Raw genomic sequence first — 23,200 nt, 5'->3', positions numbered from 1 at the left:
ATCCTAACTGAAAGTAGCTGCCTCAAGTACACAGCCTTCTCATGACCTGACGTGACAGCTCAAGGGACTTGGAACTGCTAGAAGAATGGCTGGATGGCTTGTCCCATCTTCCTTAACCCTGTCCTTCCTCACCTGGGCTGACACGAGGCCTTTTTATTGGAGACATCAGGTTTGCACCTGACATTCCTCCTGTAGGGCCTGGGGCTCTGGACTTCTCTGAAGATACTCCCCTCAGGTTGCCAGACCCCGCAGTTCCCGTCAGCTGGGAAGAGCTGAGGAGCTATTTTAAATAGTTCAAGCTACTAAATGAATTTTCTAGGAATGTTTCCTCATCGATTCCTTCTCCATTTCCTCTTTCTGCAGTAGAGAACTTCTTTCTCCCTTTTCCTCCCTCTGTGCCATTAGACTTCTCAAATAAAAAAGTTACAGGTCTTTTTTTTACAAGCAAGCAAGTGCTCTGGCTGTTCCAGAATGCTAATGCTTACCTAAGAGAAAAAAAAAAATTTTTTTTATGAGACCATAGGTTCTACCCCAGTGTGTGCAATTTCCATTTTGAGTAAGACAGTTCCAGCTCCTCCCTCAGGCTTTTTCCTCAATGCTCCCAGAGTTCTTGAGCTTTAATCCTCCCTGAGTGCTCCCACGGGAGGAGGGGCCACGGAGGACCAGAGTTCTCACTGAAGGAAGGGCTGCAGTAGGGCCTTGTGAAGGCACCTGTGCCTGGGGCAAGAGACTCAAATTTCCAACATGTCATTGCTTCTTCCGGGAAACTAGGATAGTAGTAAGTATCTCCCAGAGTTGTTACAGAGGGAAGAAACGATGTATGTAAAACAAAGCAGAGTGCAAGCCACATGGAGATACTGAAAAGTCATTAGTAATTGTAGTAGTAGCTAGAGTTTTGTCATAATCACAGTTATTACAAGTTTCTTCTTGAAAGTGAAAGTGATAGTCGCTCAGTCCTATACGACTCTTTGCAAGCCTAGGGACTGTAGCCCACCAGGCTCCTCTGTCCATGGAATTCTCCAGGCAAGAATACTGAAGTATTAGTTAGCCATTTCTGCCTCTAGAGGATCTTCCCAACCCAGGAATCAAACCCAGGTCTCCTGGCAGATTCTTCACTGTCTGAGCCACCAGGCTAGAGTATGGATGCTCAGTTTACAAGTATCTTCTTAGATGACCCAAAGAAAGTTAGGCTTATTTTGACCAAAAGAAATAGGAAATGGATCATTAGTATTGTTGCCATTGTTAAGTATTTATGAGGCAGCCTTCTGCTCACATCACTATATAAAGAGCATTGGACCCCGAGTCTATCCAATAGGAAGGTCTTTTTTTTTTTTTTAATTGGCATATAGTTGCTTTACAATATTGTGTTAATTCCTGCTGTACAACAAAGTGAATCTGCCATATGTATACATATATTGTCTCTTTTTTGTTTTTTTTAATAGCAACAAGGCTTTTATTTTTTTATTCAAATTATTTTTAAAACAATACTTTTTCCCTAGAAGGTGGCATATTTTCAACGATTAAAAACAAAATCTAATGACCCAATGATAATCTGCCTAGAAATACATACATACAATATTAATCTGACAATATGAAATCAGTGGTAATCACCATAGAACTGGGCTGTAAGTAGACTGTATACTATAACAGAAGAGTGTGGATATCCCTTCTTTTTTGGTTTTCCTTCCCATTTAGGTCACCACAGAGCACTGAGTTCCTTGAGCTATACATAGGAAGCTAGAGGACCCAGCTGTGAAGTGGTAGGTTCTACACAATGATGTGAAATGAGCGGATCACTGGAAGCAGGGGTTTCCTTGGTACAAATGTGACATTTAGGCACAGATCTTTTCTGTTCTACTAGGTTAAAAGCCCTCTCACTCCATCTTAGGTCAAAGCATCTGTTTCATTTTGTTTTCAAATTCTCTCCCTTGCTCTGCTCCCTGTACAAAGCAGGCTTTTGCCACAGTTTGGTCAGATGGGTAAATACAAGTATTAAACAATCCTATGACACCGCATCAGATGCTCAGGGAATGCTTTAATGCGTCCGTGGTGATGGATGGTAAGGAACAAATGCTCCTTTTCAGAGGAAACTTCGCGTCATGATATCCTCCAGCCCTGGGAGGAAGCAGTGGGTGTATCTTCTCGAGTCAGAGTTGGCAAGAGGCAAAGAGAGGAAGCTGGTGCCTGAGCTTGTCATAAGTGAACCTGGGTGAGTCAGTATCTATTGTGAACAATGCGCTCCTTGGTAAGGGGCTCGCTGGGGAAGAGAGATTCATCAGGCCACACATTCTGAACAACTAAAGAAGCTTTCGCCTTATGGGAGGATGTCAACCAAAATTCAGAGAAACGATCTTGTGTAGGGAAAGCTTGTATCTGGAAAAGAGACCTTGTGCTCCACTTGAGGGCAGAGTCTTGGCTATACAGGTGCATCTGTCTGCTTCTCAGCTGGATTAGAACATTCAAAGTATTAAAATTATTACGTCTGCCTAAGTTAAGCAGAATAAACATACCCAGGACAAGGATAAGCTCAAATGCCTTCTTCTCGCTAATTTTCTTTTAATATTTAAATAATATGTATTTGTATATTTTTGGCTGCATCAGGTCTTAGTTGCAGCACATGGGCTCTTCCTTGTGGCACATGCGCTTGGTTGCCCTGCAGCATGGGGGATTATAGTTCCCTGACTAGGGATCGAACCCATGTCCCCTGCATTGGAAAGTGGATTCTTAACCACTGGGCCACCAGGGAAGCCCCTCACTAATTTTCAACATCATCAAAGTTAGATCTCAGAGCCTACATGTCTGGTTGTTGACACCTTGCAACTAATCACAGAAGAGCACCTTAACTGCTCTTCCACAAAACATGTTTCATTAGATTTAAGCAGCCCTGAACTGAAGAGAGAGCAGCCAGGTCAAGGTAAATGCTTCCTTTTACTGTCCAGAATTCAATCACAGGGTTGATGAAAACATGTTGTAAACTGTATTTTTGCCATTATAAGGTGACCTTTTTTTTATGCTTTACAATTTAGTATTTCTTAAATTAGTATAGGTTGGATATTTTATTTATCCAGCCAATGTGTTTATTTTTCTCAGGAAAAAAATAAAAAGCTGTCACTAAGCCAGTGGAATGTCAGGTTTGATGCTTAGAATTAGAGAAATGGGATGCTTCACTGTTTTTGTCTAAGAACTTTCAGCACAATGTCTTGTGCACAGCCCTTGAGTCACGAGCCCCCTTCTAAACAGCCCCGTCCTCCCTTGGGTCCTGGAGTAACCTAGAGATGCCTTGTCACAAGGACATATTAGGACAGCATGGTCATTGCCGCCCAGGAGCAGCTATATAATTTGCAGATCCAAGTGCAAAATGAAAATACGGGGACTGTCATTCAGCAATTGTAAGAATTTCTCCAGAGTGACAGCAGAACATTAGGCCAAGGGTGGGCCTTTCTGAGCTTCAGGCGCTGTGCAGCTTTCCTATCTCGTGTGCACAAAGCCAGCCCCTGCTGGCCAAGGAGCAGGCCATGCTGAGCTTCAGATGCCATAGGAGTCCTCACACTCCCCAGAAGCCCCCCTCTCTGACACTTCGAGCTTTCCTCAGTCCCATTCCCAAATCTCCATCCCACCACATCTTCTACCACAACCGATCAATTCGGTGTGTGCTTGCTGAGTCACTTCAGTCATGTCTGACTGTTTGTGACCCTATGGACTTAGCCCGCCAGGCTCCTCTGTCCATGGGATCCTCCAGGCAAGAATACTGGAGTGGTTGCCATTTCCTTCTCCAGGGAACTCTTCCCAACCCAGGGATCTCTTCCCAACCCAGGGATTAAACCCATGTCTCCTATGTCTCCTGCATTGCAGGCAGATTCTTTACCACTAAGCCATCAAGGAAGCCCCTTCTCAATTCTTCACATGCCAAATTAACCCATTCTGTCTGGAGGAAGGGTGATAAGAGAGTCATGAGCAGTGTGAAGGCTCAGGAGACCTCCCAGCCTGCACCTGGACAACACACGTGCCCCCCACGTTGTCCAGTTTGGGCATCTTCTCATTGACTTCCTTTCTGTCCCCCCTTTTCCTCCTTCTTATTGTCCAGGTGTCTTCTGCTTTAGAGTTACCATCCCTGCTCCACTCTCCCAGGCCCTTCTTTCTCTCCATCCCACATTCAAATAATTTTATTCCACAAACCACCCCACAGCAGTAAACTCAATAAAGATTTTCCACTTGATAATTGACCTATAGTCAGAATTCTTCTCTGTGTGAGCTATAGCACAGTCCAGTGTGTTACCAAATTATTAAGCCAAGTTCTGAGTCAGCCTTTGTTTATTTGGAGCGTGGTACTGATGCCTGAGCTTTCTTCCACTGGCATTGGACTTGAATTTTCCCTTGAAATGATTACTGTGAAGTCATTGCCTGAACTCAAATTAATGAGTTCATAATCACATTTTTTTTTTTCTGGGATTGTGACTTAGAAATAGAAAACACTTTCAAAATCCATGGCTTTTTAGGAGAGAGAGTGCTAAGGAACCAAGAGTCTGAGAAATGTAGGGAGCCAGTTTTGAACTGATTCCATTTTCCCCAACAGGCTTCATTCACTCTCCTGGAAGGGGGTCACTGAGGGGGTGACAGGCAGTTCTACACCATGAGAGAGCCCAGTACCGAGAAGGATGTGCAATCCTATCAACTAATTGGTTGGCTTCATGAAAACTGTTGAGAGCAATCATTTTTTTGACAGCTCAAGTTTGACCAGGTACATTCCATAGTTGAGGATAATTGGAACTGCAAATGTCACTAAAATCTAATACCTTACAAGGACTCCAGAGTTGAACTTTGAAAAATTATTAGTCATTGCAGAATTCTCTTATGATGCTGCCATGGCAAAATTTCCTTTTCTGAATCTACTTTGTTATATGCTGAGTCTGCAGGCATATCATTCCTTACAAGGTTCTGGAGATGATTAAATGGGCAAACATGTACAAAGTGCTTGGCACACCTCTTGGAACATAGTAAGCACTCAATAAATGTTAGCTGTTATTGTTATTGGCTCCTTTATTTTGAAACTGACATTAATTGCTATGACAGCCAAAGTACATTGACTCATTCTACTGCTGTGCAAGGCAGTCTCTTCACACAAGCGCTGATGCTTACGTGTTAACTTCGTTTCTAGCTAAGCAAAGAGTCAGGTTTGAAGGTAGCTTTGGATTCAAAACCTAGGTTAACCACTTTTCCTATGAACAGTGATTCTTTACCATCTGAGCCACCAGGGAAGCCCCCTGAACAGTGATTCTTATCCAAGGGCAATTTTACCCCCAGAGCAACACTTGACAATGTCTGGAGACATTTTCTGTTGTCACAACCCAGGGAGGTGCTATTGGCATTTAGCACATAGAGGCCAAAATGAATGTGATAGTCATTTAATTATGTCCAATTCTTTGTGATCCCACGGACTGTAGCCCACCAGGCTCCTCTGTCCATGGGATTCTTCAGGCAAGAATACTGGAGTGGGTTTCCATTCCCTTCTCCAGGGGATCTTCCCAACCCAGGGATTGAACCCGGGTCTCCTGCATTGCAGGCAGATTCTTTACCAACTGAGCCATCAGGGAAGTCCAATAGAGGCCAAGGATGTTTCTAAACAACCTTCAATGCACAGGACAGTCCCTCCTCTCTCAAGAAAAAAATTATCTGGTCCCAAATTCCAGGAGTGTCATGGCTGAGGAACTCTGCTCTGTGAGAGACCTAGGTGGGATGTTGAATCTCACCTGACATGTAGTCACCTGACCTAGGCACCAGTGGTCATGGAAGTGGTGGTGGGTTCTGCTGGTTCCTGTGCAATAGGAGAGTTCATTCCCATAAATACCTGGGGGAAGAGAGAGTGTCTCAGAAACCATTTAGGCTTTTTTATTACCAGGAGAAGGAAAATGTAACAAGAATCTGCTCTTCTCCTTTTGTTTCTTCTTTGAGATGTTTAGAAGTGTCTATAACACTCCTTGCACTACTGTTTCCATCCCTTCTCAAACACACAAAGTCCACGTTATGCAACCACAGTGAACTTGAAACAGCTTTTCAATTCTGCTAATTCATTCAGTTATCACTGACACTGGGCTTCCCTGTTGGCTCAGTCAGTAAAGACTCTGCCTGCAATGCAGGAGACCCAGGTTCCATCCCTGGGTCTGGAAGATCCCCTGGAGAAGGGAATGGCAACCCACTCCAGTATTCTTGCCTGGAGAATCCCATGGACAGAGAAGCCTGGTAAGCTATAGTCCATGGGGCCACAAAGTCTCCAGCAACCATGTAACTGAGCCCGCATGAGTAATCTGTGTGATCCTGCCCCGGGTCATGTCCCCTCAACCCTGAACATGCTATCTTCCTCCAGCCTCATGATGAGCACACCTCCCTGTGACTTCTTTTTTTTTTTTAAGATTTATTATTTTTATCTGTACTGGGTCTTTGTTGCTTTGCACAGGCTTTCTCTAGTGGAGCAGCTGAGCAGGGCCTACTCTTTGTTGCAGAGCACAGGCTCCAGGGTGCATGGGCCCAGTAGCTGTGGCACACTGGCTTAGTTGCTCCAAGGCATGTGGAAGCTTCCCAGACCAGGGACTGAACCAGTGTTGCCTGCATTGGCAGGCAAATTCTTAAACACTCGGCCACCCGTGAAGCCTGTTCCCTGTGACTTCTATCCTACCATAGACTTTCCTAACTTGAGGGTGCAGAAGTAATTGCTTCCTCTTTTACGGATGAAATGTCTCTGAAGGACAGAGCTCAGGCCTATTTGGTGAGCGAACGTTCACCTGCTTGTGGATCTCTTGTTAGTGATGTCAGGCAACTGTGGTTCCCTGCAGGGAAGACCTTCAGAAAATTCTCATGTGGGTAACTAACCAGGCCAAATGGGCAGGGTTTTCCTCAGGGAGGCAAATGATCCTTACTGCAAATCCTCCTGGATCTCCTGAAGAGAACAAGGTATATCATCAGAAGTGCATAAGCCAGTGATAAGCCTTTATCAGAAGAGAATGATGAGGGAGGAGGTTATTTACCATCTAATGTGCTGCTTCCCAGGGCTTCCCAGTTGGTGCCAGTGGTAAAGAACTCGCCTGCCAGTGCAGGAGACATAAGAGATTCAGTTTGATCCCTGGATCGGGAAGATCCCCTGGAGAAGGGAATGACAACCCACTCCAGTATTCTGGCCCATGGACAGAGGTGCCTGGCAAACTACAGTCTATGGGGTTGAAAAGAGTCGGACATGACTGAAGTGACTTAGCACCCACACACTTACTATTTCCAACCAAGGAATGGCTTTAGCATAAGAGACACAAGGCTCAGGCCTTATTTAGCATTTGCTCAGTAAAGGAGTGTTGCCCAGTGCCAAACATGCTCAGGGCAGTGTGCTGAGCACAGGACATGACAGTGAACAAGCCACGCCCCTGCTCTCTGGATGCTTGTGCTGAGCTGACCCAGGGTCCTCCTCAAATCCCTCCTACCCCAGGGCCTGGGGCTGTGAGTTATTTGTTTAATCCTCTCCAAGGAGCTGATCCAACCTTACCTGAAACATCCTCTTCACATATTCCTACCAAATGCCTCTCGGGTCCTTTAAGGATCAAATCTGTCTCCTCTGCAAAACCTGCCCTGGATCGTAAATATGCTTCACACTCTAACTCTCTTCATCAGCCCTTACCTTCATATACGTACTAAATGTAACCTACAAATTTATGTAAAATTTGGCTTCTTTATGTCATAAGTTTGGCACAAGGCATCACCATGCTGCTGCTGCTGCTAAGTCGCTTCAGTTGTGTCTGACTCTGTACAACCCCATAGACAGCAGCCCATCAGGCTCCCCCATCCCTGGGATTCTCCAGGCAAGAACACTGGAGTGGGTTGCCATTTCCTTCTCCAATGCATGAAAGTGAAAAGTGAAAATGAAGTCGCTCAGTCGTGTCCAACTCTTCACGACCCCATGGACTGCAGCCCACCAGGCTCCTCCATCCACGGGATTTTCCAGGCAAGAGTACTGGAATGGGGTGCCATTGTCTTCTCCAAGGCATCACCATAGGTGATAAACTGGTACTGGATAAACTTGATAAACTGGGACTGGAAGGGTGGAGGAGAGGCACTGAACTAAGCCACTGGCTGGCTGTGGAGGGCCCAGGAAGACTAGCCTGGTTATAGATGGTGCCCAGAGAAGGCAGCTGGGCAGCCCAAGAAAAACGCACACAGGCCTGCTTCCCACTGCCTATTTTTGGCATATCCAGCAGGTAAATGAGACATAACAACTGGGGTCAGACCATCTTTGAAAGTCAAGGCCAAACTTCTAGCAGCTGTCTGTGGGAGACCTGTCCACACATGCAGGACCTGGTCTGTTGTCCTTAGATATGGGATCAGGATTCAAACCTCCGGAAAGAACTGGGAAAAGCTATCTCTAGGAAAGTTGATTTGAATTGAGACCAGGAGAAAGAGGAAGGAATGATGTACTCAAGCAAGAACAGGAAATGAGAACCTAGGGAAAAACTCAGTCCCAGAGGCTGTGTTTGTGATGATTTAGTCGCTAAGCCATGTCCAGCTCTTTGTGACCCCCATGGACTATAGCCTTCCAGGCTCCTCTCTCCATGGGATTCTCTAGGCAAGAATACTGGAGTGGGTTGCCATTTCCTTCTGCAGGGGATCTTCCCAATGCAGGAATCAAACCCGGGTCTCCTGCATTGCAGGCAGTTTCTTTACCAACTGAGCTATGAAGGAAGCCCAGGTGGGTTGCAATTAAGTTATGCCGCAGCAGTGCCTGGGCTCCCTGGAGCACGCCTGGGTCTCACTGGCAATGATAACTCTGTAGGGAGTAGCAGCAGGGATCAAGGAGAGACCAGGACAAGCACACAGTGACAGCAGGGCTGTGGAGCTCAAGTCTGGAAGTGACTTTTTCGCAGCTGGAGGGAAAAGGAGGACAATGCTGATGCAACCCCAGATCAGACGAGACAAGCCCAGAATACAGCCCCCGTCAGAGACGTGGGTTCATGCTTTAGTGGATCTGTACTTCAGAGGACCTGGCTTCAGGGCTTTAAAAGAGCAGAGGTCAAGCTGGAAGAAATAGCAGAGAGGCAACTGATTTGTACATCCTTAGATGTGCAGAGACAGAAATGAACTTATTGGTTTGACATGCTTACATATCTCCTCTCCAAGACTGAAAGACTGTCAAGATTACAGGGCACCACAGCTTCTCTGTGTTCTGCAAAACCCTATGTTTGCAATGGCTGGTGATAATGGTGGGGGAAATGGCATATATTAAATGACGCGGTCTGTAAGTTAAGAAGCGCAGCTACAGATATATTCCAAAGCTTCCCTGAATCACTCATATATATGAAAGTAGCAAAGGGTGACACCACCCCCAACTATGTATGATGAGTTTGTTAGCTTGAGGGTATGTTAGATCACAGACTTTATTTCTCACACTCTAAAAAACTTACACAAAGTAAAAGGGACATAATGTGATCAGTGTGAAATCTTTGGGGACATCTCACCAAAGGCCAGGGAACTGCTCTTGAGCCTGCATGGCCTTGGTCAGTACCATGGGTTTGGACAGCTCTGTTGAGAGCAGTTCAAGGATGCTGAAAGCCCCAAACAAATTCCCTTATGAGCTACTGCCAGTTTTATTTTCACAAAAATCCTCCTCAGCACACTGAAGAGAAATCAGAAATCCCTTCTGCTTGGAAGTTTTAACTTATGCAGGACTTCCCTGGTGGTCCAGTGGTTGAGAATTTGCCTGCCAATGCAGGGAACACAAGTTCCATCTCTGGTCCAGCAAGATCCCACATGCCATGTAGCAACTAAGCCTGTGAACCACAACTACTGAACCTGGGTGCCTAGAGCCTGTGCTCTGCACACAATGAGAAGCCCACGAACCACAGTGAAGAGTAGCTCCTGCTTGCTGCAACTAGAAAAAGCCTGTGTGCAGCAATGAAGACCCAATGCAACCATAAATAAATTTTACAAAAAGAACTTATGCAAAGAGAAGTGAGGTCTGCCCTCTCTTGCCCACGATGGAAATCTTGGAGTCAGGTCTGAGCACAGAAGGGTAACTTAATATTTACATAGAAATCTAAGTGTTTCTGTAGCTACAGAGGAGATCAGGCTCTCAAAGGCTTTACCATTCTTCCTTTCAAAAATACTCTTCCATAGAAACAGATGTTAGTTTCTTCTACCTACATCAAAGTTCGAGAGAAGGCAATTACTCAGATTATGCTTTAGATAAACAGCGTTATTCTGTTCAGTTCTTCAAATAATCTTCTATTTAAATCATAGCTAATTACTATTTAGCAAATTAAACTCATTGAGTATTTCAGAAATGTTCTATTTCACTGTCAGAATGAATCCTTTAGAGATCCCCTATGGTGAGGAGCCTTCTTTTTTCACTATATAGAATATTATCTAGTTAGCTTGAATCCTCGACAAAGATTTTCTTTTCATATCCCTTAAAAAAAAAACACAATACAAATCATTTGTGAAACTTCAGCTCTTTAAGTAGACATTTCTTTAGCACAAGAAATTTCTTAGGTAATGCAGAAAAACCTTGCCAGTATCTCTAGCTGTGGTTAGACCCTCAAACCACGTGTCGAGAGGTTAGGAGTGAAGAAGGGATGTTTATGGAAAGGTGTGACTGGCTAGCTGGAATAAACTAGAATCAGGCATGGTGGTTTAGTTGCTAAGTCATATCTGACTCTGCGATCCCATGGACTGTAGCCCACCAGGCTCCTTTGTCCATGGAATTTCTCACGCAAGATCACTGGAGTGGGTTGCCATTTCCTTCTCCAGGGAATCTTCCCAACCCAGGGATTGAACCTGCGGCTCCACCATTGCAGGCAGTCTTCTGCATTGCACGTGGATTCTTTACCCACGGAGCCACCCACCAGAGCTGCTACTGGGGCTGTGAGCTCCATAGTTGTTCAGCCATCCAGCCTCCCTCCAACCTGAAGGAACACTTTTAACTGAAGATTATATAGAGTCAATAATATGGATTCCTTGAGAAGAACTAAATCCACATTACAGAATGAAATCTACTTATTAAAGAATTACTAAGTGTAAAGCAAGCAAGCTACACACATAATAGAGGCATCTGCAGTGGGGTTATGCCTACCATGTCTGTTATGGTACCAAGAGCACTGGCCATAGACCCACATGCTTCAGAGGATCCCTTTCTGGCCATCTTCTAACCACATTCCCAGCCACAGCTCCCACCTCCCGTAGCAAGAAGTTCATGGAACCAAAGGGCCTTTTCCACTTGGAACCCAAGTCCTCCCTTCTATGCAATGATTCAGGTTCTCGGGACCCTAGAATTTCCTGCTTAAGTGATTCCAAGTCTACATCCATGACCTACACAGATCTCTACTCCATGTTCTACCCCCATGGGCAGATTGAGCTACCAGTATGTGTGCTCAGAGGCCCAAGGAGTGACCAGTGGAGGGGGGCTGTCGGCTTGGAATGTGGAAAAAATTTGGACATATAGTACAGTAAGAGGGGAGGCTGGGAGAGGTATGTGTATATATATATATATATATATATATATATATATATATATATACACACAAGGCCCCGGAGTACAGGCAGGAACAGAACTGAGTCAGGCTGCAGGCTGGGAAACAGAGAGCCAGCTTTGTGTGTACTACAGAATCCTACACTGGAGCCTAATCTTCCAGTTACAAAGGTATATTTGTAAGATAGGAGGATGGAACATATTTATTTAACAGTTTACCAGCCTGACAACCTCTAAATATTTAGACATACGGTGAGTGGGCCTCCACCTGTACTCCTGTCCTGGGGCCCAGCAGTGCTGCAGAGTGGGAATCCCTCGTGAAGTCTCCAGTGCTGGAGGGGATCCCCTTTTTATAGCATCACTTAGGTCTGCACAACCTGCTAATCTACTTCCTGATCACGTCTCAGTCCCTCAGTTATACTGGACACAGAGAATTCTCAGTATGTACATCTGGGGTTGCTCAAAGTCCATCTTTGAAAGAAGGACCTTTGTCACATATGTTCCTATAACTCTAGTTATCTCCCAGACCTGTGAAAGCACCAGGAATTGGAGCAGGAACATTACCCAATAAATCTTATCTGCCTTTTATGTCTACTTCATCTCCTCTTTTGAACCCGTAGCTTTTGTGCTGTCTCTAGCTACCCAACATCTCTACTGGACAGCAGCTTTCTCACCCAAATCTGCGTCTCCATAAATTGTCCTACTCTCCACTTCACCCGCAACTTTGTCATAAAGTCCCATTTCCTCACTGAAGACGATTTTATCCAAGTGAAAGAAAAAAGAGTCTGCAAACACTAATTCATACTACGGTGTGAATGATTGATAGTTTCCTTTTCACCATTTCAAATGCAATTGACTATATAAAAAAACTCGAGTTGAACAAAGTAACTTCAGCTGTCTGCTCTTATAGACATATTTTAAGAACAACATAGATAAGAATGTTTGCTTTTTATTGAAATTGAAAATTCAATTTTTATCAGCAAAAATTTATTAATATTGACAAAATATATTTTAATTTTATAAATTATCTGTTTATGATGAAGACCAATACAGTAAAATATCCCATATAGTAAATATCCCAGTAAAAGAAAATAAAGTAATTTAAACTTAATTAGTTATTGGATCAATGGCAGTGACTGACAGAGGAGAAAGTGACTTTCTCAATAGTGAACATTGCCCAAAGGATTCTATTGATGAACTATTTCCTCTAAGCCCCAGTTTAATTCTCACAGAGTATGACTTCAGAATTCACTAATTAAATTCAAATCATGCCTGGCTCTGCTCTTCAAGTCTGCATCAAGGTGATTTCAACCCAAGAGAGTTCATTTTAAATTTAGAGAGGGCTTGTTGGCAAACATGTGTTATGAGGGGGGGAAATCCCTCTTATAGTTTTATAATATAATACCCTGTCAGAGATTTTTTTTTAATGGAGTGAGGAAGAAAATGCTTTTATTCTTCAAGCTACAATCAGGAGAATACCCCAGATATGAAAATCAGAGCATCATGGTTTCTCCTTGGACTTGCAGAGGAAGTGATTTTTTCAGTTGGCATGCTTCTCTGAGAAAGTCTCCATCAGTCAGGAACGGGGAGACAAATGGTTCACCTAATCAGTTATGAAACAAGATGGGCATTGGGAGAGCATGTCCCTAAGGCAGACAAGGGAGTCATCATCTGCCTTATCTGAGTCACATGGGGAAGGGTGATTCTTGGCAGTAAGCCATTTTCGGGAACACAGAAGTGGAGGGAGATCTCTTAACCGTCACTGTTTTCCAGGAGTGCAGGGCTCAGGAGAAGTTCCACATTGTCCATCCACTTGTAGAAGTGTGCACTTTCTTAATGCACAACTGCCCCGTTTCATGCCAATCCCTCCCTACTTGCTGAGAGCAACAGTGCGCTCAGCCGCATCCCTCACCTGCCTTGCTCTCCTTTCTCACACCAGGCTAACTTACTTAGCACCTCTGCCTGGAGTTCTCCACCACCAGCCTCTCTCACTCAGATACTTGACTGAAATGCCATCTTTCCTCTAAGACCTTCCCTCTCACATAGTCTGTCTCCCTTCTGTGCTGCATTTTTCTCCTTGTGGCATTCATGGACTACTTCACTGATCTAACTGCTTTATTGTATGTCTTCCCATTAGATTATAGACTCCATGAGAATGGGGATGTTTTCACACTTAGTGTATCTCCTGTTATTAAAGCTGTTTGTTACAGTGATGAATATTCTTTTTTACACATGAACAGCATGACCTGGGAAGAATAGCATTCTGTTTCTCTTCTGAGCGCTCAATCTAAAAATAGAGGGATGGTATGGGGAGGGAGGAGGGAGGAGGGTTCAGGATGGGGAACACATGTATACCTGTGGCGGATTCGTTTCAATGTTTGGCAAAACCAATTCAATACTGTAAAGTTTAAAAATAAAATAAAATTAAAAAAAAAAGAGAAAACTTTAAAAAGTTTTTTTTTTTTTTTTTTTTTTTGGTAATTACAACTAAAGATCCTAAATCCAATATACAGCTACATATGTTCCAAATATCAGCTTTCAGAATTTTGGCCTTTTAACTCACATGTCTAATTGATCTGAAAGAAAAGGGCAGAACACTGTGTACATTAAGAAATGGCCACTGATCCCTCAGGGTCTCCTCATCTACAGGTGCTGTGTTAACCATATTGTCACACGAGGTCTGGGTTACTCTCTTCCTTGCAGCAAGTGAGAGCTGCACAGCTGAGTGAGAATTTTCTTCTTTATTTCCTTTTTATCATGGGTGGGAGAAGCAAGCATAACAGCATTTCCCCAAACTTCTTATAATCCTGCAGAAGGTTTGGGTTCCCAGAGAATGAGGAGAAAAAAAAAATTCTAATGAAAAAAAAAGGGGGAAATTGATTCTCAGGTGATGTTTCTTTACCTTACTTTTTATTGTAAAACTAACATCATTACGAGTAATAGAATATTCGTAAGCCTTTGGTGAGTCTATGTCCCTAATAAAGATTGATTTTATTATTTCATATTTTCTTCCAGTTCCTAATCACAAGCACATGTAATTTTTCATACAGTTGCAATCATAGCATAAATAAAATTTTATATTTGTAGGGTTTTTTCCTGCTTAATGGTAGTCTATAAAAATTACCCACATTATCTTGGCATCCCCAAAATTATCATATTTTGATGCCTGAAGACTATTTCATTAAGTCACTGACGTACCACAGTTTACTTGTTCAGTGGACGTTTCTCTTCTTTCTGGGTTACTTCTCTCCACTCTTCTTTTTGCTGGTTGTGTTATCAGTTGGACTTTGAAAAACTCTTCCAGTTGAGTCACTTGGCTTGTCATAACTTGATGTTATCCAACTAGCCATGTTCCACAGAACTTCTGATGTGCTTATAATAGGGGTTCTGTGTTGGGGCAGGGAAAGGACATGGGGGGACTGTGAGAAGGGGAGCCTGTCCACAAATGGACTTAATAGACAGATCTTGGAGTTTTAGTATCACATTTATATATTAAAGGCTCCAAGAGGTCTTTCAGAAAAGCAACTTGCTTGACTTTAATCTAGCTTTTCCAAACTTTGACCATCAAGAACTCTTTCTGTGATTTCCCTGTGGTTCAGTGGTTGAGAATCTGCTTGCCAATGCTGGGGATGCAGGTTTGATCCTTGGTCAAGGAACTAAGATCCCACACGCCATAGGGCAGCTAAGCCTTCACGCTGCAACAATTGAGCCCACACATGGCAACTAAGACCTAACACGGCCATAAATAAATATGTATTAAATATGTAAATAAATATTTTTCAAAAAGAAAAAGAATTCTTGGAGCTCACAGAAACCATCCAAGGGAGCATTCAGATTCTCTAGTACCTGGTACAAAAGCGCTGCTCTAACAGCTCTCTCTAACTGAAGTCTTGCTAGTTTAGGGATGAGTTCCTCATCTTTCCTGTTCAAAAGCATCTCTACACTATCCATTGATTTCATAGCTAGACTTTCAGAGGAGCGAATGGAAGCCCATGTTGTCTTGGGTTAGCACAGGGGGTGCTCAGGGACTAAGAGGTCTGAGTTCTGCTCCCAACCTGGCTCCTATCTTTCTCTGTGACTTTGGGCAAATCACCACCACCTCTGCCCCATTGGTACTCCGATTATAAAATGAGGGTCTGGAGTAGATAGTTTCTGGAAAGGTAAGGCTGTACCCATTCCCTACAGTCTTTACACCTCCCTGGGGAAATTGTGGGAAGACTGGCTCAGCGGTAAAGAATACACCTGCAATGCCAGAGCCACAGGAGACACGGGTTTGATCCCTGGGTCAGGAAGATCCTCTGGAGTAAGAAATGGCAACCCACTCCAGTATTCTTGCCCTGAGAATCCCATGGACAGAGGAGCCTGGCAGGTGACCGTCCACAGGGTCACACAGAGTTGGACACGACTGAAGCAACTGAGCGGGCAGGCACAGGGAGTGGCCTGAAGCCTTCTCTGACTGTTGTCTGGAGCTTCCAGGATGGGGATGCTGGATCTTGCACAGAGATGCTTCCACAGGAGCCCACGCCCTCCAGCAGAGCATACACATTATTCTCAATGGCTGGGGACATTCTCAATGGCCACCAGTGATCAAAACTTGCTCTTTTCTGTTTCCTTTCCTATTTGATTTCCTCTGTTGTCTTGCTGCAAGGAATCTTAAGTGACTTACTTCACTTCTCTCAACTGCAGTGACTTATCCTTTCTGAGCCTCAGTTTCCTCATCTTTAAAGTAAAAATAACCCAACCTCTCAATGAAATAACATGTAGTACGCAGTGAGCACTCAGTAAATATTAGTTTTCTCTCCTTCCCTTTTCTTTGCCATATTAAGTGACTGCATGCATGCATTCTCAGTTGTGTCTGACTCTTTGCGACCTATGGACTGTAGCCCACAGGGCTCCTCTGTCCATGGGATTTTCCTGGCAAGAATACTGAAATGGGTTGCTATTTCCTACTCCAGGGGAATCTTTCTGACTCAGGGATCAAACCTGGGTCTCCTGCATGGGCAAGCAGATTCTTTTCCACTCAGCCACCTGGGAAACTACTGAGTTTCTAAAGAAGACATTGCTAAGGTTGAATAATTGCCAGGAAACTCAATAGAGCATGAAATGACTTCAGGAAAGACCTCAGCTCCAGCTCAGAAACATGAGAAAGTGGCTGGTGCATATCATCAGAATTCAGCTGCTTGATTACTTCTGCCCACTTACATTAGGGTTATAGGGATGTCAATGAACTACTATACGTATATACATATATGTATATATATATCAAAAAGAGTTTAAATGAATTTGTGGATGATAAGTTCAAACCAGTAGATGACTGGGATACATACTAAATCTCTGGAAATCTAGATCTTCGAAGGAAACTGTGTACTTCTTCTAGATAGCCTAAGAGGACATGATCACAGAAAAAATGACTGGAATGGACTGACCATCTGGTGACCTAAACACACTAAACAAAGCAGGCATTCTGAGCATGACCTTACTTGAGCTGGGGTCCCTTGGCAACTGGAGTTATTTCTACCAACACATTCTTTATTAAATTCCCTTTGGGCTCAAATTTCACAACTGACATTCAAACCATTATTTTATTTGTGTATTCCACTGATGCCATACTTTGCCAACAAAGGTCCATCTAGTCAAAGCTATGGTTTTTCCGGTAGTCATCTATGGATGTGAGAGCTGGGCTATGAAGAAAGCTGAGCATGGAAGAATTGATGCTTTTGAACTGTGGTGTTGGGGAAGACTCTTGAGAGTCCCTTGGGCTGCAAGGAGATCCAACCAGTCTATCCTAAAGGAAATCAGTCCTGAATATTCATTGGAAGGACTGATGCTGCAGCTGAAACGCCAATATTTTGGCCACCTGGTGCGAAGACCTGACTCATTGGAAAAGACCCTGATGCTGGGAAAGATTGAAGGCAGGAGGAGAAGGGGACAACAGAGGATGAGATGGTTGTATGGCATCACTGACTCAATGGACATGAGTTTGAGTAAACTCTGGGAGTTGGCGATGGACAGGGAGGCCTGGCGTGCTGCAGTCCATGGGGTCGCAAAGAGTGACTGAACTGAACTGAACTGAACTGATGCCTTTAATTTAAGATGGTGCTAACTTAAATCACTCCTTTCTCCTTATTCCTAATATACTTTTTTAAATTGAATTATAGTTAATTTACAATGTATTAGTTTCAGGTGTATAGCACAGTGATTCAGTTATATACATACACATATGTATATAAATATATATTCTTTTTCAGATTTTTTTCCAGTGTAGGTTATTGTAAGATACTGAATGTAGTCCCCTGTGCAATGCTATAGGTCCTTGTTGTTTATCTATAATTTATGTAATATTGAGTGTCTGTTAATCCCAAGCTCCTAATTTATCCCTACACCTCTCTTCCCCTTTGGCAATGTAGGTTTGTTTTCTCTGTCTGTGAGTCTATTTCCATTTAGTAAATAAGTTCATTTGTATCACTTTTTTAGATTCCACATATATGAGATATATTTGTCTTTAACTTACTTCATTTAGTTTGATAATCTCTAAGTCCCTAATATACTTTTTAAAATTAATTTTTCTTGGAATAAAGTTGATTTACAATGTTGTGTCAGTTTCAGGTATACAACAAAGTGAATCAGTTATACGTATACATATATCCACTCTTGGGGTTTCTTTTCCCAAGTAGGTTATTTCCCATATAAGTCATTCATTTCCCATATAGGTCATTACATTAAAGTACCATGTGCTAGACAGTAGGTTCTCATTAGTTATCTATTTTATATGTAGTAACGTGTTGTATATGTCAATCCCAATCTCTCAGTTTATCCCTACCCCTCTTTCTCCCTTAGTTACCATAAGTTTGTTTCCTGCATCTGTGACTCTCTTTCTGGTATGTAAATAAGTCAATTTGTACCATTTTTTAGATTCCACATATAAGCGATATAATATTTGTCTTTCTCAGTCTGATTTACTTCACTCAGTATGACAGTCCCTAGGTCCATATATGTTGTTGCAAATGGCATGACTTCATTCTTTTTTATGACTCATTTCACACATAAGTGATAACATATGATATTTGTCTTTCTGACTTATTTCACTTACCATGATCATCTCTAGGTCCCTAATAAGCTTTTAACTATAAAATAAACAAAGAGGAGGAAAGTAGAAGTGAGAAATATTCAGCTATAACTGTATTTCTCAAGGTTTGATCTTGCATCTGAATTATCAAGGATGCTTGTTAAAATTCGTATTTCTGAGCCCCATCTCAAACCTATTGATTCAGGATTTCTGGAAGTAGGAATTAGGATTTTGAATTTTAAAAAAGCTACCTAGGTATTCACATGAACATTGAAGTCCAGAGCCTCACAGCTCATACTTGGGTTACTACGACTGTCTGTTAGCTGATGTGCTGCCCTTGTGTTTTCCTTCAATCATTTTTAGAATACTCCTAAAGATCTACATTTGATAAATGTGGCATGGTTCCTTTGAATCACTTCATTATATTTAGATTTTCCCTTGATGACAAAAGGCTTTCTTCCTGCCTTTTCAATGCCTTCTCACTGACCTTGTCCCCAGCTCCTCCCCAGACCAGTTGTCTATTTGGGCTAAAATAAGCTGCCTTCAGACTACTCAGAGAAGCTCTCTCGTGGTTCCATTGAGAACTCAAGGGGCTGTCACTGGGGAAAACAGATTGGCTCTAGAGCTCTCCATCTTCATTCCAACCAGATCTTCACTTGTACTACCTCATAAAATTTATCTGGGGAAAAAACTCTTGTGGATACAATAAATTAAAAGCAACAACATCAATAGCAACAACACTGTCCTAGATTAAACCTCCTGCATCACTTTCCTATCTGCAAACACTTCCATTTTCTTTGTGTGAAACCCCTGCCCATCTCTCCTACTTCTAGGCTTCCTTATCAACAGTCCATAGTCTGTGCGTCAAATTTAAAAACCTTCCTTGAGATGCAGCTGGATCTCATCTAACCCTCCATCCTCAGGGTTGTTTGTGTCATTCAGAGCTCAGATCAGCTCATGGCAAGTGGGTTTAACAATTTCTCATTGTTAAATTATACCTATCTCAGTTATATCCTTCATACAACACACATTTATCAAGCCACTGCTCCAGACCAGGGCCTGCGCTCAGCCCTGGAAATACGGTAATGAACAGACAAAAGTTCCTGCCCTTTGTGGAGCTTACATTTTTATGTACATGTCCCCCGCCTCAAAGAAATTCTACGTTCTACAATAGGAACCTGATCTTCTCCTAGTTTTATATCCTTTCAAATTTCATGGTAGAAATAATTAATTAACTCCATTATAGGAAACATGACCCAAAATTCATGACAAAGCTATTTCATGTCTTAATGTAAAAACTTTGGGTTTTTATTTTCTGGGTGCTGCTGCTACTGCTGCTAAGTCGCTTCAGTCGTGTCCGACTCTGTGCGACCCCATAGACGGCAGCCCACCAGGCTCCGCCATCCCTGGGATTCTGCAGGCAAGAATACTGGAGTGGGTTGCCATTTCCTTCTCCAATTTTCCGGTTACTTGAAAATTAATTTTGAACAATAATTTGTCTGCTTCATACTTATGTTTCAGATTGTGTTTAGAATCAGAGACCCAAAATTTAAGGGGAAAAAGTAAATGATGGTTATTTGCAATTTTTTAATTCTGTAATCAGCATGTCACCATTCAATTTTTCTCACACTTTTTCCTTAAGTGGCTCTACTATCCTTACAAAAAGAGCTTGTTTAAATTCCCAAACTTACCCAAACAATTTGCTTTATTTGCCAAAACTACGAAAAGCTTTTAAGAAGGGGAAGTTCTCCCAGTTCTTCTTATCCATTCCATAGTCGAGAACAGTTTTTTTCTTACCTCATCATAGATTTAGTGAGCATGAACTTCACACCCATATAACTCAAGCTTGACTTCTGATGTCCAGCAATGCTGAGCTAATTTATTCAGGCCAATTCTCCTATTGAAAATCACTAAAAGTACTGAATAAAATATGCTTTCATCTTCACTAAAAAGCATCAGTAAGCCAAAACATTAGCAAGGCATTACCAGGCTCAGAATAGATGACAACAAAGAAAAGTAGGCCAAGCACTTGAAGCTGCTTTTGTTCCAAGGGCATTTGCCTTTTTGGACTATGAAACTGAGCTGTGGCCTCAGTGGAATCCTGGGGTGAGAGGAATGGAAATCAGATCCCAGGGCCCGTCGATGTGGAGAGTATAATAGGAGAACCCCATACAAACACAATGGGCTCCCCCAGAGGTCAGTTCATCCCCTCCCACCCCTATCAGAGAGCTATGAAAATGGTTGTTTTAGCCCAGCACAGATCAGAGCACAAAGAAAAGGAATCCCACCCAGACCCCAAAAGACTATAACCACAGGAATATTTGAAGCCTAAAATGTGCAGCCCCAAATTTGTATCACTGCCCAAAGTCTAGTTTAGAATGATACCAGACTGTCTACCCAAGCCCCCAAAAGAAGCAAGTGCAAACCTTCTCTAGAGGAAGTTAGCATTATGTTATCGAGCCTTTGAGAGTCCTCAACATACACTTGCTCAAGTGGTATGAACAGCAGAGAATCAAAGGTAACTAAGCACACACACAAAAAAACAAGGCAGCAGGAAGAACAACTAGTAGAAAGAACATGGGACTTCCCTGGCGGCACAATGGATAAGTATCCGCCTGCCAGTGCAGGGGACATGGGTTTGATCCCTGATCCAGGAAGATCCCACGTGCTGTGGAGCAACTAAGCTCGTGTGTCGCAGCTACTGAGCCTGCACTCTAGAGCCCATGAGTCACAAGCCCCAGTGCTTCAACTACTGAGCCGACATGCCTAGAGCCTGTGCTCCGTGGCAGGAGAAGCCGCCCAATGAGAAGCCCTCATACCACAAATGAAAAGTAACCTCTGCTCACCGAAACTAGAGAAAGCCTACACACAGCAATGAAGACCAGCACAGCCAAAAATAAAAACATAAAAGAAAAAAGAACTAGTAGGAAGAGCAGACAGCAGAATCTGACACTCAGAAACTTTCAGATATTGGAATTACCATACTCAGGTTATTAAAAAAAGTGAAAAATGCTTTGTTATAGTCAAAGAAATTTTTAAAGCTTGAAAATATGTGAAAAAATCATGAATCTATGAAACTGTCAAAGCAGTTTTTTAAAAGGGTCAAATAGAATCTCTGGGGATTAAAAAATAATTAATATAGAAAGAAAAATGCCTTTTTCTCCATAATTGAACTTAGCTCTTTTGCTTTTATTTCTGTTGGTGTGAGAGTTTGAAATGTATTGATTACATCTCCAGGTAATACATGGTGTCTTCCAGGTAAATATTCAGTCATCAGTACTCAGTAACTCAGAACTATGTAAGTTCCAACGTCTTGCATATCCTTAGATGGCCGTTTGGTCTATGAGGTATTCTATCTTCTTATGGATGCTAACCCTGCTTTCTCCCTTTCTGAGGCATACTTTGGCCTCTCTCCTCACTGTTGTTGTTCAGTTGCCCAGTCGTATCCAACTCTTTGTGACCCCAAAGACAACAACACGCCAGGCCTCCCTGGCCCTCGCTATCTCCCAGAGTTTGCCCAAATTCTTGTCCATTGCATCATTGATGCCATCCAGCCATCTCATCCTCTGGTGCCCTCTTCTCCTTCTGCCCTCAGTCTTTCCCAGCATCAGGGACTTTTCCAATAAGTTGGCTGATGGCATCAGGTGACCAAAATACCGGAGTTTCAGCTTCAGCAACAGTCCTTCCAATGAGTATTCAGAGTTGATTTCCCTTAAGATTGACTGGCTTGATCTCCTTGCTGTCCAAGGGACTCTCAGGAGTCTTCTCCAGCACCACGGTTCAAAGGCATTGATTCTTTTGCACTCTGCCTTCCTTATGGTCCAGCTCTCACAATTGGATGTGACCACTGGAAGACCATAGCCTTAACCATACAGACTTTTTCCGGCAAAGTAATGTCTCTGCTTTTCAACACACTTCTAGGTTTTTCATAACTTTCCTGATGAGAAGCAATTATCTTCTGATTTCATGACTGCAGTCACCATCCACAGTGATTTTAGAGCCCAATAAGAGGAAATCTGTCACTACTTCCACCTTTTCCCCTTCTATTGGCCATAAAGTAATGGGGCCAGATGCCATGATCTTAGTTTTTTTTTAATATTTAGTTTTAAGCCAGTTCTTTCACTCTCCTCCTTTACCCTCATCAAGAGGCTCTTTAGTTCCTGTTCAGTTTCTGCCATTAGAGTGGTATCATCCACATATCTGAGGCTATTGATGTTTCTCCCGCCTATCTTGATTGATTCCAGTTTGTAACTCATCCAGCCCAGCATTTCTCATGATGTGCTCAGCATATAGGTTAAATAAACAGGGTAACAGCAGAGAGCCCTGTGGTACTCCTTTCTCAATCCTGAACCAATCAGTTGTTCCATACAGGGTTCTATCTGTTGCTTCTCGACCTGCATTCAGGTTTCTCAGGAGACAAGTAAGATGGTCTGGTATTCCCACCTCTTTAAGAGCTTTCCACAGTTTGTTATGGTCCACACAGTCAAAGGCTTTAGTGTAGTTGATGAAACAGAGGTAGATGTTTTTTCTTGAATTCCCTTGCTTTCTCTATGATCCAGTGAATTTTGGCAATTTGATCTCTGGTTCCTCTGCCTTTTCTAAACCCAATTTGGACATCTGGAAGTTCTTGGTTTGCA

The sequence above is a fragment of the Bubalus kerabau genome, chromosome 2, assembly GCF_029407905.1.
Source record: "Bubalus kerabau isolate K-KA32 ecotype Philippines breed swamp buffalo chromosome 2, PCC_UOA_SB_1v2, whole genome shotgun sequence".
Taxonomy (NCBI): Eukaryota; Metazoa; Chordata; class Mammalia; order Artiodactyla; family Bovidae; genus Bubalus; species Bubalus kerabau.
Note: the sequence above shows the minus strand (reverse complement) of the source record.